Here is a 12,314-nt window from a genome sequence, read left to right on the forward strand (position 1 = left end):
TTTTATTTTTAAAAAACTTTATTTATTTGAGAGAGAGAAAGAGAGAGAAAGAGGCAGAGAAAGGGAGAGAATGGGTGGCCAGGGCCTCCAGCCACTGCAAACGAACTCTAGACTCATGTGGTCCCCCTTGTTCATTTGGCTTACGTGGGTCCTGGGGAATCAAACTAAGGTCCTTTGGCTGTGTAGGCAAATGCCTTTAACCATTAAGCCATCTCTGCAGCCCTTATTTTATTTTTTTAGAGAGGGAAAGAGAAAGAATTAGCATGCCAGGGCCTCAGCCATTACAATTGAACTACAGACGCTTGCACCACCTAGTGGCATGTGTGAGCTTTTGCTTGCCTCATCTTTATGCATCTGGTTTATCGTGTTATCTGGAGAGTAGTAGAACATGGGTCCATACGCTTTGCAGGCAAGCACCTTAATGGCTAAGTCATTTTTCCAGCCTCGTTTCTTTTATTTTTATGTTATCATCTTTTCCTCCTGTTATGAAGGTCTTGTGTAGGTAGTGCCAGGTACTGCCAAGTCATAGATATCCAGGCCATTCTGGGTCTGGAAGAGTGCATTTAAAAAAAAAAAAAATTATTTATTTATTTATTTGAGAGTGACAGACACAGAGAGAAGGACAGATAGAGGGAGAGAGAGAGAATGGGAGCGCCAGGGCTTCCAGCCTCTGCAAACGAACTCCAGACGCGTGCACCCCCTTGTGCATCTGGCTAATGTGGGACCTGGGGAACCGAGCCTCGAACCGGGGTCCTTAAGGCTTCACAGACAAGCATTTAACCACTAAGCCATCTCTCCAGCCCTGGAAGAGTGCATTTTAAGAAGTCCTACCCTTCCTTTAGCGCTTACATTCTTTCTGCCATCTCATCTGCAATGGACCCTGAGCCTGGGGAGGTGTAATGGAGACGGTTCAATGCTGAGCACTCCTCTGTTAGCTCTCAGCACTGTGGTGCTCTCTGAGTCATCCTAAGGTAACCATCATCTGAAAAGAGAAGCTTCTCTAACTAAAGTGAGAATAGCATTAATATATGGATATGAATATTAAGAGAAGTGTCTACTGGGCAGTATGGTGAGCATAGTTTATGCATTTAGGCAGACACCAGCAGGTGTTACACTCCTAAGGCTAATGACCTCCCCTGTCATAGGTTTTCAGTATCAGGCATGTATTCCCTCCCATGGAGTGGGCCTCCAGTCCAATTACATAGCGGTTGGTTTTCCCCATAACAGACATGCCACTACTGCACCCATTAGCTCATTTGGCCTGCCTGACCAAATTTAAGGCTGTCAGTATCCACTGCTTATCTCCATTGATGATTTCTCTCTCTCCTATAGAACTGCATGCAGCATGGCTTTTTTTTTTTTTTTTTTTCCAGCTTTCTACAGCTGGTCTGTCTACAGGGAGGTTTTCAGCCCAGCTTCAGGAAGTTTTCTCAGTGACCTTGCAGCCCAAGCATGTGGAGTCTTCAGTAATAGGGTCTTAGCATCTATTCCTGGAGGGAAACCAAGAACCTTGACAATGGCCTGTAATGTTTTGGGGCCAGCAGGGACCTACCTGGCTAACAACTCACTGGAAGGTATTCTGTCCCTGGCACTGAAATTTTTCTAGTAACCATCTATAGCTTCTGGGTGCACAATTGTCCAAAAAAGTAAGTTTCCATACTGCTTTTAATACCCTGTTAGATTTTTATTAATCCTCTCCTCATTCTTCTTTTACTCAGTTTTTTCCCCGACCTCACTTAGGCCATTCCACCCCCAGTAATCTGCTCATTTACTGTTCTCTTTTTTTTTTTTTTTTTTTGGTTTTTCGAGGTAGGGTCTCACTCTGGTCCAGGCTGACCTGGAATTAACTCTGTAGTCTCAGGGTGGCCTTGAACTCAAGGCGATCCTCCTACCTCTGCCTCCCGAGTGCTGGGATTAAAGGCGTGCGCCACCACGTCCGGCTCTGTTCTCTTATTTTTTAAAAAACTTTATTTTTATTTATTTATTTGAGAAAGAGAGAAAGAAGCAGAGAAGGGAGAGAGAGAATGGGCGTGCCAGGGCCTCCAGCCACTGCAAACGGATTCCAGATGCATGCACCCCCTTGTGCATCTGGCTGATGTGGGTCCTGAGGAATTGAACCTGGGTCCTTTGGCTTTGCAGGCAAATGTCTTAATTCCTAAGCCATCTCTCCAGCCCCCAAGTTACTTACATATATACAATACCATCCCCTTAACTCCTCTCCTTCCTCCCTTATAGCCCTTTTCTAGCTTACTGGGCTCTGTTTTATTCAACTCACATGCAAATTTAAACATTTGTAGCTCAGTTCCACATATGACAGAGAACATGTGGCACTTGGCTTCCTGGGCAGGGTTACTTCACTAAGTATAATCCTTTCCAGGTCCATCTATTTCCCTCCAAATTTCATAATTTTGTTGTTCTTTACTGCTGAATAGAAAAATGTACCACATCTTCATTTATCCACTCATAAATTGAGGGACATCTAGGCTGGTTCCCTTTCTTAGCTATTGTGAATAGAGTGGCAATAAACATGGATGTGAAAGTATCTCTAGGGCAGTGAGACAAGTCCATAGGATATACGCCTAGCAGTGCTATAGCTGGGTAATATGGTAAATCTATTTTTAGCTGTCTCAGGAACCTCCACACTGATTTTCACAATAGCTGTGCCAGTTTACGTTTCCACCAACAGTGTAGAAGGCTTCCTCTTTTTCCTCATCCTCGCCAGCATTTATTGATATTTTTTATTGTCATTTAAAAATATATATTATTTATTTATTGGAAAGAAGCATAGAGAAAGAAGGGAAGGAATGGGTGTGCCATGGCCTCCACTCACTGCAAACAAACTCCAGATGCATGTGTCCCCTTGTGCATCTGGTTTACTTGGGTCCTGCAGAGTCAAAATGGGATCCTTTGGCTTTCCAGACAAATGATTTAACCGCTAAGCCATCTCTCCAGCTGTCAGAGTGAGATGGAATCTCAAAGTAGTTTTATTTATTTCTGTTTTTTTGAGGTAGGGGTTCACTCTAGGCCAGACTGACCTGGAATTCACTATGTAGGCTCAGGGTGGCCTTGAATTTGCAAGCAATCCTCCTACCTTTGCTTCCCAAGTGCTGGGATTAAAGGCATGCACCACCATGCGCAGCTCTTTTTATTTTTAAATATTTTTTCAAATTTATTTATTTATTCATTTGAGAGACAGAGAGAGAAAGAGGAAGAATCAGACACATAGAAAGAGGTAATGCAACACTCGGGAGGCAGAGGTAGGAGGATTGCCATGAGTTCAAAGCCACCCTGAGATGTCAGAGTTAATTCCAGGTCAGCCTGGACCAGAGTGAGACCCTACCTCGAAAAAACAAAACAAAACAAAAAGAAAGAAAGAAAGAAAGAAAGAGGTAATGGGCATGCCAGAGCCTCCAGCCACTGCAATCAAACTCCAGATGCATATGCCACCTTGTGCAGCTGGTTTATGTGTGTACTAGGAAATTGAACCTGGGTCCTTAGGCTTTGCAGACAAGTGCCATAACTGCTAAGCCAACTCTCCAGTCCTCAAAGTTGTTTCAATTTGCATTTCCCTGATGGCTAAGGATTATGAAGGCCATCTTTATTTCCTTTTTTGAGAACGTTCTATTTAGTTCCATAGCCCCCCTTTACTTATTTTAATTAATTAATTAATTAATTAATTATTTTTGCTTTTTCAAGGTAGGGACTCACTCTAGCCCAGGCTGACCTGGAATTCATTATGTAGTCTCAAGGTGGCCTTAGACTCATGGTGCTCCTCCTCCCTCTACCTCCCCAGTGCTGGGATTAAAGGCGTGTGGCACCATGCCTAGCCTTATAGTCTTTTTTTTTCCTTGAGGCAAACCCAACAGACTGGCCTTTGTCTTTTTATGCAAGAGAGAGAGAGGGAGAAAGAGAATTGGTGCACCAGGGCCTCCAGCCACTGCAATCGAACTTCAGATGGACGTGCCACCTTGTGTGCATGTGCGACCTTGTGCGCTTGCATCACCTTGTGCATCTGGCTTACGTGGCACATGGAGAGTCTAACATGGGCCCTTAAACTTTGCAGGCAAGCACCTTAATCCCTTAACCGGTTAGCCATCTCTCCAGCCCAAAGCCTTTTTTTTTTTTTCTTCAGTTTTTTGAGGTAGGGTCTCACTCTAACCCAGGCTGACCTAGAATTCACTATGTCATCTTAGGATGGCCTTGAACTCATGGTGATCCTCCTACCTCTGCCTCCTGAGTGGGAGTAAAGGTACACCCATACGCCCGGCAACCCCATAGCCTATTTTTTAATTGGGTTGTTTGATTTCTTATTTAATTTTTTTTTTTTTTTTTTGAGGGTCTTGCTGTAGCCCAGGCTGATCTGGAATTCACTCTGTATTCTGAGGGTGGCCTCAGACTCACAGGGATCCTTCTACCTCTGCCTCCCAAGTGCTGGAATTAAAGGCGTGCACCACCACGCCCAGCCTTATTTAGTTTTTTGAGTTCTTTGTATATCCTGAATATTAATCCTCTGTCAGAAGTATAGCTGGCAAAGATTTTCTCCCACTCTGCAAATTGCCTCTTTGCTCTATTCACAGTATCCTTTGCTGTGCAAAAGCTTTGTAATTTCATGAAGTCCCAGCAGTTGATCAGTGGTTTTATTTCTTGAGCAACTAGGGTTATATTCATTCATTATATTATATTGGCTATGCCAATATGTTCAAGGGTTTTCCCTACTTTTTTTCTCTAGCAGTTTCAGATCTGATATTAAGGTCTTTGATCCATTTGGACTTAATTCTTGTGCGTGGAGAGAGTTAAGGATCTATTTTCATCCTTCTACATCTAGATATCTAGCACCATTTGTTGAAGAGGCTGTCTTTTCTCTAGTGAGTATGTTTGGCATTTTTTTTTTCCCAAAGATCAAGTGGCTGTAGCTTCCTGGTCTTACATCTGGATCCTCTTCTGTTCCATTGATCTACGTCTGTTTTTGTGTCAGCCCCGTGCTGTTTTTGTTACTATGGCTCTTTAATATAGGTTAAAATCAGGTATGGTGATGCCACCAGCCTTATTTTTGTTGCTCAAAATTATTTTGAGCCGTGCATGGTAGCACATGCCTTTAATCCCAGCACTTGGGAGGCAGAGATAGGACAATCACCACGAGTTTGAGGGCACCCTGAGAATAGAGCTAATTCCAGGTCAGCCTGGGCTAGAGTGAGACCCTACCTCAAAAAAATAAAACAACAAAAAATATTGTTTTGAATATTTGAGTTTTTTGTGGTTCCAAATGAACCTTAGGATTTTTTAATAAAGTGTTTTAAAATATATTATTAACTTATTTGAGAGACAGAGAGAAGAAGAGGCAGAGAGAAAGAGACAACAGGTGCACCAAAGCCTCCAGCCACTGGAAAGGAACTCCAGATGCATTCGCCCCCTTATGCATCTGGCTTATGTGGGTCCTGGGGAATCAAACCAGGGTCCTTAGGCTTCGCAGGCAAATGCCTTAACCGCTAAGCCATTTCCTCAACCTGAACTTCAGGATTTCTAAAAAAGTTTTATTTTAATTTTTTTGACAAAGAGGCAAAGAGAGAAAAAGAGAGAATGGGTGTTCCAGGGCCTCCGGCTCCTGAAAACGAACTCCAGATGCATGCGCCATCTTGTGCATCTGATTCATGTGGGTCCTGGGGAATCAAACCTTGGTCCTTTAGCTTTGCAAGCAAGCACCTTAACTGCTGTCTCTCCAGCCCAGGATTGTTTTTTTCTATTTCCGTGAAGAGTGCCATTGGAATTTTTATGGGGATTGTATTAAATGTATAGATTGCGGGTTGGAGAGATGACTTAGCGGTTAAGTGCTTGCCTACGAAGCCTAAGGACCCCGGTTCAAGGCTCGATTCCTCAGGACCCACGTTCGCCAAATGCACAAGGGGGCACACGCATCTGGAGTTTGTTTGCACTGGCTGGAGACCCTGGCGCTCCATTCTCTCTCTCTCTCTCTCTCCCTCCCTCTTTCTGTCTGTCCCTCTCAAATAAATTAAAAAAAATTTTTTTAAAAATGTGTAGATTGCTTTTGGTAAGATTAACATTTTCACAATATTTATTCTTCCAATCCAAGATCATGGCATGGTGGGTTGGAGAGATGGCTTAGCAGTTAAGGCTTTTGCCTGCAAAGCCAAAGGGTCCTGGTTTGATTTTCCAGGACCCATGTAAGCCAGATGCACAAGGAGATGTATGCGTCTGGAGTTCAGTTGCACAGGCTGGAGGCCCTGGCGTACCCGTTCTCTCTTTCTCTCTCTCAAATAATAAATAAATGCCAAGATCATGGGACGTCTTTCCATTTCCTAGTGTCATCTATTCTGCAATTTCTGTCTTGAGTGTTTTAAAGTTTTCATCGTAGAGATCGTTTAATCCCAACACTCGGGAGGCAGAGGTAAGAGAGTATTACTGTGAGTTAGAGGTCAGCCTGGGACTACAGAGTAAGTTCCAGATTAACCTGGGCTAAAGGGAGACCCTACCTCGAAAAACAAAAACAAAAAAAGAGAAATATATATTGGTAAGAGTCAAAGGCCTTGATATGGAGGGAAGCAGAACAGTTGTGACCTTTAGACTGAATACCTTGAAGATGGTAGCCCCCTGTCCCTGCTTCCTGAAATAAATTTTTTTAAAAAGGAAGAGATTTGGGAAATGATGCACTTACTTCCAAACAGGTTGATGTTGAAATGCCCAGAGAAGCCATGTAGAAATGTCTGTCCAAGAGATTAGAGGTTTCTTCACAATTGTTGCTGTGCCTCATGAAAAGTTACAGATGTACACAAGAAACTCAATTCTCATGGCAACACAAATTCCCGTAGATATACTAGATTGCATCACCCAGCATAGAAACCCATCATTTTCTTTATTATTATTATTTTAGTTTTTCGAGGTAGGGTCTCACTCTAGCTCAGGCTGACCTGGAATTCATTGTATAGTCTCAGGGTGGCCTCAAACTCACAACAATCCTCCTACCTTTGCCTTCCAAGGGCTGGGATTAAAGGTGTATGTCACCATGCCCAGCAACCTCATCGTTTTCTATGTGTGGTACAAGGTGAAAAGGTTGGGAAGCTAAAACCATTTTATATAGGGCATAAAAACAGATGGCAGACTGGGGAAAGGAAGATTAAAGAGGGGGGAAGAGAAAGGAGAAAGAGGGTGAGAGATAACTAAGGTCAAAATACATGATAAACTTGAAATTATCTTTATGAAATCCAACACTATGTACAATGAACACAGACCAAAAAAAAAGTAGGAAGCAATAATGCAAGCATTTGGAACCGGGCGTGGTGGTACACGCCTTTAATCCCAACACTCAGGAGGCAGAGGTAGGTAGGATTGCTATGATTTCGAGGCCACCCTGAGACTACATAGTGAATTCCAGGTCAACCTGGGTTAGAGTGAAACCCTACCTCGAAAAAGAAAACAAACAAAAGGAGGCTTTTGGATAATTTGGGTTTTTTTTTGGGGGGGGGGGTTCTCACTCTAGCCCAGACTGACCTGAAATTCACTATGTAGTCTCAGGGTGACCTCAAATTCATGATAATCCTCCTTCTTCCTGTGCCTCCTGAGTGCTGGGCACCACCATGCCTGGATGTTTCTTTTGTTTTTCCATGTAGGGCATCACTCTAGCTCAGGGTTACCTGGAATTCACTGTGTAGCCTCAGGTTGGCCACCTCACAGCACTCCTCCTGCTTCTGCCACCTGAGTGCTGGGATTATGTGCTGGAGAGATGGCTTAGTGGTTAAGGCACTTGCCTGTCAAACCAATTTATGTTCAACTCCTCAGATCCCATGTAAGCCAGATGCACAAGATGACATAAGCATGGAAGGTCACACATGTGCACAAGGTGGTGCAGGTGTCTGGAGTCTGACTACGGTGGCTGGAGGCCCTAGTGCACCAATTCTCTCTCACTCTTGCTCTCATTCTCTTGCATTACAAAAACAAAAAAAGGCTGGAAGGATGGTTTAGTAAATAAGGCATTTGTCTGCAAAGCCAAAGGACCCAGGTTCGATTCCCCAGGACCCATGTTAGCCAGATGCACAAGGGAGTACATACGTCTGGAGTTTGTTTGCAGTGGCTGGAGCCCTGGCACACACATTCTCTCTCTCTGTCAAATAATAATAGTAATAATACATTAAAAAACCAAAAAGGACCAGTTGTTGGGTCTGCCTCAAAACACACACACACAGTGCTTGGATTAAAGGCATGTGACATCATGCCTGGCTAATTTTCCTTTTACTTACTTTCTTTTTTTTTTTTGAGGTAGGATCTCGCTCTAGCACAGGCTGACTTGTAATTCACTATGTAGTCTTAGGCTGGTTTTGAACTCACAGGATCCTCCTACCTTTACCTCCCCAGTGCTGGGATTAAAGGTGTGCACCACCTTGCCCAGTTGGATAAGTAATTTTGAAGCTCAGGAACGGGATCTGAACTAAAGAAATTTGAGTTGGGCTACAGAGATGGCTTAGCAGTTAAGGTGTTTGTCTGCAAAGCCCAAGGATCCAGGTTAGATTCCCCAGTACCCATGTAAGCCAGGGGCACCTGTCTGAAGTTCCTATGCAGTGACTAGAGGCCATGGTGCACCCATTCTCTATCTGTCTCTTCTCTCTCTCTCAAATGAATAAAAATATTTTTTAAAAATCAGTTGGGCATGGTGGCACCCACCTTTAATCCCAGCACTAGGAAGGCAGAGGTAGGAGGATCTCCGTGAGTTTGAAGTCAGTCTCAGCAAGACCCTATCTCGAAAAAAAAAAACAAAAAAAAATAAAGAGAAATCTTTGAGACATTATAACAGTGGGTAACTGAAGTGAAGGAAAGAAAGAGGGGCTGGACAGAACCCCAAGGAACACCATTAGAAAAATGCTGCCAGGTTGCCGGGCGTGGTGGTTTATGCCTTTAATCCCAGCACTCGGGAGGCATAGGTAGGAGGATCACTGTGAGTTCAAGGCCACCCTGAGACTACATAGTGAATTCCAGGTCAGCCTGGGCTAGAGTGAGACCCTATCTTGAAAAAACAAACAAAAAAACAAAAACAACAACAACAACAACAAAAAAAAAGCTGCCAGGGAAAGAAAACTGAATGAAAGCCATTACCAATTCAAAGATTTTCAAAAAACATCTAGCTCCCTCTCAGTGCTACCGAGGTTGGACCAGGACAGACATTCCTACTGACTTTCACCACACATCACAGGAGACTGGCAAAACCAGGTTTTAAAGGGTTGAAAAACAAATATAAAGTAATGCAGACAGGAGGTATTGAAAATTCTTGCTGTGAGGAAAAAAAAATAAAAAAAAAAATAAATGGGTGGGGCAATAGGATATGGATGAGTTATTTTGAGAAACATTAATTTAAAAAATTTAGGCTAGGCGTGGTGGAGCACGCCTTTAATCCTAGCGCTTGGGAGGCAGAGGTAGGAGGATTGCTAGGAGTTCAAGGTCACCCTGAGACTACATAGAGTTCCAGGTCAGCCTGGGCTAGAGCGAGCCCTATTTTGAAAAACAAAACGAAAGATATTAAGTATCTTCTTCTGTTGTAACAAATCACAAACTCAGTACTTTAAAACAACACATATTTATTCTTACTCCTGGAAGCCAGCAATCTAAAGACCAAGATATTGGCAGGATTGCATTCTTCATTCTTCCTGGAAAATCCAGGAAAGAATGTATTTCTTTCCCTTTATAACATTTTTTAGAGGTAAACCCAACAAACTGGCCATATATATATATGTGTGTGTGTGTAATTTCCTTATTTGAGAAAGAGGGAGAGAGAGAGAATGTGCATACTAGGGCCTCTGGTCACTGCAAACAAACTCCATATGCATGCACTCCTTGTGAGTCTGGCTTATGTGGGTCCTGGAGAATCAAATGGGGATCCTTTGGCTTTCCAGGCAAATGCCTCAACCACTAAGGCATCTCTCTAGCACCTCCCCCCCCCCACTTTTTAATGTGAGAGTGAGGGCGAAAGAGAATTGGCAGGCCAGGGCCTCCAGCCACCATAATCAACTCCAGATACATGAGCCACCTTGCATGCCTGGCTTATGTGGGATCTGGAGAGTAGAACATGGCTTCACAGGCAACACCTTAACTACTAAGCCATCTCTCCAGGCCCCGCCCCCTTATCTAACTTCTGGAAGCTAACTGATTTCCTTGGCTTGCAGGCCTTTCTCTTATCAATAACTGCTGATGTCTGTCATTACATCCCTTGTGGTCAGATCTCCCTTTGCCTCTTTTTTTTTCCCCAAGGTAGGGTCTCGCTCTAGCTCAGGATGACCTGGAACTCACTATGTAGTCTCAGGGTGGCCTCAAACTCTCAGAAATCTTCCTACCTCTGCCTCCCAAGTATTGGGATCAAAGGCGTGTGCCACCATGCTTGGCTTGCCTCTCACAAGAAGTAATAATTAGGACACATTATCATCATTCTTGTTAACCTTCCTATCTCAAGGTCCTTAATCACATCTCAAAGTCCTTTTTGCTGTCTAATAGTCACAGGTTTCAGGGATTGGTTATGTGGACATCCTGGAGGTCCATTATGTATTATACCATGGCCTCAAATACAGTTATTCTGCACTGTTTTGGTAAAGGATGGTAGGAGCACCCAACAGGGTCACCAGTTAGTTTGTAAGTTAAGATCTAAAGAGAATGGGTGAATTCAACTCTGTAACCACTGAGAGACCATTAACTACTAACTAGCCTTGTTTCCACTAACCCCCTAACTCTTGCTTTCAACACTGCTCCCATTAAAATGCTCAGCAGCCCTTAATCTGAGCCCCTTCTTACTTCATCCTGAAAAACAAATTAGACAAAGCATACATGTTTTAGGTAAAACGTTTTCTGAGATTTTTTTCATCTTTGCTTTGACAAGTGTAATTATAGCCTGTGGCATGTTTTTTGCATTGTCAGAAATAGCACCTTTTTTTTTATTTTTAAGCTTTTTTTTATTGACAGCTTCCATAATTATAGACAATAAACCACAATTTCCTTTCTCCCCCTTTCCCATTTTCCCTTTCACAGAAGTACCATATGTATTTTTTTAATATATATATTTTTTATTTGAGAGAGCATGAGAAAGAGAGGGAGAGGGAAAGGAAAAGGGAGAGGGGGGGGATGGATGCACCAGGGCCTCTAGCTACTGCAAATGAACTCCAGACACATGCACCGCCTTGTGCATCTTGCTTACGTAGATCCTGGGGAATCAAACCGAGGTCTTTTGGATTTGCATGCAAACATCTTAACCACTAAGCCATCACTCCAGCCCAAAAGTACATTTAAAAAATATTTTTTATTCATTTACTTGAGAGAGTACATGGGTGTGCCATGACCTCTTGCTACTACAAATGACCACTGCAAACGAACTCCAAATGCATGCTTCACTATATCCATCTGGCTTACGGGGGACCTGCAGAATCAAACCTGGGTCCTTAGGCTTTGCATGTAAGCGCCTTAAATGCTAAGCTATCTCTCCAGCCCACATGTGCCACTTTGTACATTTGGCTTTATGTAGGTACTGAGGAATCAAACCTGGGCCAGCAGGCTTTCAAAGCAAGACCCCCCTCCCCCTTTTTGAGGCAAGCCTGACAGATTGGCTAAAAAAAAAATGAGAGCAAGAGAGAGAACTGGCATGCCAGGTCCTCCAGCTACTGTAACTGAACTCTGGTCATGTGTGCCACCTTGTGTGCATGTGACCTTGCATATGCATCATTGTGTGCATCTGGATTATGTGAGATCTGGCTAGTTGAACATGAGTCCTTAGGCTTTACAGGCAAGCGCCTTAACCACTAAGCCATCTCTCCAGCCCAAGCAAGTGCTTTTAGCCAGAGCCATCTTCCCAGCCTAATAGCATCTTATTTATTTTTGGTTTTTCGCTCTAGCCCAAGCTGACTTGGAATTTAGTATGCAGTCTCAGGGTGGCCTTGAACTCACAGCAATCCTCCTACCTCTGCCTCCCAAGTACTGGGATTAAAGGTATGTATCACCATGCCCCGCCTTATAGCACCTTATTTTTGTTCAACATTACATTCTGCAAAATACCTTTGCATCCTTGAGCTCATGTGAACAGAGAAAGGAAGGTGCTCTAATTGTACAGATGAATTAACTATGGTTACAAAATAGGGAATGGATGGGAAAGGTAGGCCACTTAACATAGGAACTCCTAGTAGGACCAGTCACAGGACATAATGAATGGGATTTACATGTTATTGGCAAATTATGCCTATTGCAATGTGGGAAGTGTAAGTGAGGAGTCAACTGAGGTTTCTAGCTTGAGCAATAAATGAATGCCACTAATTGAGACAGGATTAGGATTGGAAAGA

The sequence above is a fragment of the Jaculus jaculus genome, chromosome 6 (genome assembly GCF_020740685.1).
Source record: "Jaculus jaculus isolate mJacJac1 chromosome 6, mJacJac1.mat.Y.cur, whole genome shotgun sequence".
Lineage (NCBI taxonomy): Eukaryota > Metazoa > Chordata > Mammalia > Rodentia > Dipodidae > Jaculus > Jaculus jaculus.